The sequence below is a fragment of the Herpailurus yagouaroundi genome, unplaced genomic scaffold (assembly GCF_014898765.1).
Source record: "Herpailurus yagouaroundi ecotype Mexico unplaced genomic scaffold, PumYag 163, whole genome shotgun sequence".
In the NCBI taxonomy this organism is placed as follows: domain Eukaryota; kingdom Metazoa; phylum Chordata; class Mammalia; order Carnivora; family Felidae; genus Herpailurus; species Herpailurus yagouaroundi.
The window spans coordinates 49,447,256-49,451,830 of NW_024412404.1; the positions used below are offsets into that span (position 1 = coordinate 49,447,256).

At 44.2% G+C, this 4,575-nt stretch overlaps 1 long non-coding RNA gene across 1 annotated transcript; it reads left to right on the top strand.

Moving 5' to 3' along the window:
• The first annotated feature begins 2,858 nt into the window (after window positions 1–2,858).
• LOC121037553 (uncharacterized) lies at window positions 2,859–3,946 on the top strand. Its single transcript, XR_005793829.1, has 3 exons — window positions 2,859–3,012; window positions 3,264–3,298; window positions 3,453–3,946. It is a non-coding gene; the product is annotated as an uncharacterized LOC121037553 (long non-coding RNA).
• Window positions 3,947–4,575: the final 629 nt, after the last annotated feature.

Genomic DNA, 4,575 nt, shown 5'->3' on the forward strand with positions numbered 1-4,575 from the left:
AAAACATACCCACATGCAAGCTGAAGGATCTATATGGTCCTGTCTAGAGATGGTGTTACAGTCAAAGAAACAAAGTCCAACAACCATAAATATCTTAAGAGTAATTCCAATTATTATTTAAAGAGCATGAAAGGGAACTGAGTTCAACCTCCTTAATGCTTTTCCAACCTTACTTTCTGGCACCTCAGCAGCTGCATCAGAGCCTCACAGTCTTAAACCTGCAATTTCCTCTTGCACCTCCAGAGCTTCCAAAGCCCCAGAATCTGTTTTTCTCCCCTGTCCCTATAGTCTCCTTCATCCTATAAACTAGCTTAAAAGGCAAAACTCCCATCATAAAGAGAGAAGGAGAGGGAGAAAGAGAGTAACTGAACAAGCAAAGATTATGTTCCTGCAAAGCCATCATTACGAGTTCAGAAAAGGCTGGGAAATGCTTGTTTTAATACATTTTGTCCCAGCTTCATGTAGCATTTTAAACTTCTCCAAACACACTGCTGTTTGTGCTCTCATGTGCATTTCATACTACTACTTCTATGAGACTGATTGGACTGATTTCAATATCTCTACTTTGAGATGAGAAGACAGGCACTGAGATACCCAAACCCCTGCTACCCAGTCATACCAAAGCCAAACTGAACCTTCAGCAAGGTATCCTGTCTCCTGTCCAGAAGCGTCACCACCGCCACCTTGCTCCTTACCCAAGCTCATGTGGCTCAGCCTCAGCAGATGCTCCCAACTGTGCTGTGGCCAATGAGAATGAATATGAGGGTACAGAATCATTTATGAAATCTGGCATCTTAAGGGTACTCCATTGTAAGGGAGGAAAAATAATTCTCCCTTTACCTTTCTTAGTTCTTAGCTGAAACCCCTATAGTGAAAGACAGATTAAAAAGAAAAACAGAATTTTATTAACTTGTATTCCTCATGTATACAAGGGAGCTACCCAGGGAAAGATGAATAACTCAAAGAAGTAGCTTAGAATTCAGGCTTACATACCTTCCTATTAGGGAAAGGGTAGATTTCTTAGGAAAGACTAAATGATTTTTAAGAAAGATGAATGGGCTTTAGAGAAACAAATGGATGGTGCACACGTGGTTTGTGATAACGTGTGTCTGGGTGTGGTATTGGCTTCCAGTGTCCTCTCCTGTGCTAAGACTCAATCCTAGCTGATTGCTAACACCCTGGGGGAGAAGATCTATTGAGCTCCTTTTGGAGGATCTGTCTTTAGTCAGATAAGGGGAGTTCAGAGAAAGCCTCTCTTCATTTGATGCATTTCAAGTGCCTATAGCTCAAAATGCCAAATCAATAACATCCATAATCAATATGCCAGAGGGCATCTGTTGTGATGAGCACTGGGTGTTGTATGTAAGTGATGAATCACTCAAGTCTACACCTGAAACTTATACTGTATGTTAACAAACTGGAATTTAAAGAAAAACTTAAAGTCAATATGCTAAAGTGGAATACTTTTAAGTCGCATATTCTGCTACCCTCACCATGCATAAATAAAGGAACTTAAATCCATGGAAGAAGAGGGGGTGGAGAAATGAACTCCATTTTCTCAAATTTCACTACAGCTGTAGTCTAGGTACCGCCTGTGGATCCAACCAGTGACCTTAAACATCACATCATTTCTTTTATGCTTGAATTTTGCATGCCTACAATTTGGGTTGAAATACCACCATTTTATGCCACCTGCCTAACAGCTCTTTCCCAACCCCATCATTTGCCAGATGCACAAAATTTGGAAGGAAATGCTAGAAACCTAACCTCCCACTACTTCAAAGACTTGAAAAAAAAAAAAAACACCCTAATTTTTCATGGAAGAAAATCGTGTATCTAACATCAGATAGTAGACTCTACATTATTGTGCTCAGATAAAAGGAGAGAATAGATAGCAATTTTAGCACGGCAGTTCTTCAAATGATCCTTGGGCAACAACCCGGTCTCCTTCACTGCCGGCCCAGTCAGGGACTTAAGCACAAAATGATTCTTGAAGCCCTGTGTATTCTGCACATCTTCGGGAAACATCACTGCAAAATTTAAAAAAAAACAAAATACTATTGGCAGCAGGTGCATGCTAAGAATGTAAGTAGTGCTGTTAATTTCCTCTAATTAATTAATTACAGTAATGCCCTGATCTGCAGGGAATTTCCCTAGAAAGAAATGGAATCGTAGAAGGCGGCTATAATGCTGCTTCATCACTCACGCTGGAGGAAGTTCAGCCCAGAAGGGCAGCTCAGGGAAATCCAGGGCTGGGGAGAAGGTTGAGGGCGACCCCTCAGGAGGGTTCGGCCTCACGGTGGTTCTCAGCAAACCTCAGAACATCTGGAGGGCTTGCTAGACCACACACTGCGGGGCCCTCCCCTCAGAGTTTCTGACTGGTTTCTAAGTAGGTCCCTGATGACGCTGCCGCTGGTCCAGGCACCACACTTTAGCACTGTGGTCTAGACCAATCGACGCACAGAGTGGGAAGCAGTGAGCTCTGGAAATCAGCCAGACCTGGGTGTAGTTCAGCTAACGCATTGCAAGACCCTGTGGAGGTGCCCTCCCCACTCTGAGACACGCGGCTCATCTGTGGATGGGTGACAGCAACGGCCCACAGGGCTGCTGTGCAGAAGCAGGCCATGCGGTCTGACAGAACGTGTGTCCTCAGCAGGCTCATTCAGACATGGTGAATAGCAGCAGCACAAGCAGCAGCAAGGGCGCATCTTGCCTGGCAAGGTTTCATCTGTACAAACACCAGGAAGAGATACAAGTTTACTCTGGTGGCGTCCCCCCCACCCCCCCCCCCCCCCCCAAACACACAATGTTGGCTCCACTTTAAAACCAAACCAAAAAAAAAAAAAAAAAAAAAAAAAAAACCCCCGTTCTTACGGAAAGACCAGAATCAGAAAGAACAAAACCGACATATGATGACAATAACTGACAGCTGAGGAGCACCCTCCAAGACGCCAGGCGACACACCAAGAGACGTAGCACGTTTTCATTTAAACCTCATCACAACCACCGGAGGTAAGACGCAGCATCACCGTCCCCACGCCAAGGGAACTGAGGGGAAATTGGGTCTCAAATACAGTTCATAACTCGCCCAGTGTTAGCAGAACAGGGCAGTAAAGGGGAGAACAGGGATTTGAACTGAGATTGGTCTAACCGCTGAGCTCAGGTGCTTGCCACTGTGCTGGGCTTACGTATGACAGTGACAGTGATATTTGGCCTTTGCTCAGTGCTCTCCAGCTTACACAACACCTTCCTCTCCATTGCAGAGGGTGTCCTCCCACCACCCTGTGAGAGAAGCAAGGTGAGCCTTCCTCTGTCCGTTTTACAGACTTGGGGACATATTAGGTGGCACAAGTGGGGCTCAGAGCTACATGTTCTGACACTCAGTGTGCCGTCTTGTCATTACACACAGACAGGTCTTGCTGCAATTATTTACTATGAATCTGCCTTTTCAGGAAGGAGCAGAGAGCTGGTCCTAAGCATAGGTGGAGAAGGCTGGCCACTGCCTCCGCAGAGTGAAAGACTATCTGGGGATCCAGCTTTAGCAACCGGGCCATGAGAAAGCTGGACCCGAAATAAGCAACGGTGGGTTTGATTTCTGACTTTTGCTACTGACTTGCTGTGTGCCCATGAAGAGATCATTTAATATCTGAGTAAAAGCCTCAGTAGCTCAGTGATTAATTATGGGAGTAAGAAAAGATGTAAGAAGAAACGAAACTTGCAGAAAGAGTCTAAGATGAAACCCCATTAACCACCCACTCCCCATACCAATGTAAGGATCTACTCACATGTGTTACAACAGAGGGTGGCATTTCCTATTCCCTTAGATCGGGTATAGATTAAAAAATGATACAGCTTAAAAAGACAAATATCATATGACTTCACTCACATGTGGAATTTAAGACACAAAAATGAGCAAAGGGAAAATGAGAGAGAGAGAGAGAGAGAGAGAGAGAGAGAGAGAGAGAGAGAGAAATCTAGAAACAGATTCTTAACTATAGAGAACAAACTGACGGGGACCAGAGGGGAGGTGGGTGGCGGAAGGGGTTAAATAGGTGATGGGGATTAAGGAGGGTACTTGTGATGAGCACTGGGTGATGTAGCTAAGTATAGAATCACTATACTGTGCACCTGAAACTAATATAACACTGCATGTTTACTAACTGGAACTAAAATTAAAACTTAAAGAAAAAAGAAAAGATACAGCTCGAAAGTAGTAACGGTTATTAAAAGGAGGAATAGAAAAACATTTATGAGGATCTGCTGTGTACCAGATACTCTGATATGCTGCTTTAAATACATTTTTATATTTAATTTCATCCTCTTAAAGCACGGTGGGGCTGGTATAAAAGGTCTGATCTTCCACTTGAACTTAGAGAAATCAAGTTACCCAGCTAGACACAAACTGAGAGCTGTCTGCCTCCAAAGCCGTCTCCAAGGTTGGGAGCAAAAGGAGTCTGGCATTCATCTGGCCAGTGACATGCTGCTGCCTCAGCCTGTCACCAGAATCCACTGTGTACATCTCTTCCTCAATTTTGCCTTCAGTGATCTCACATTGATAGCCTGAAACAGTCCTGG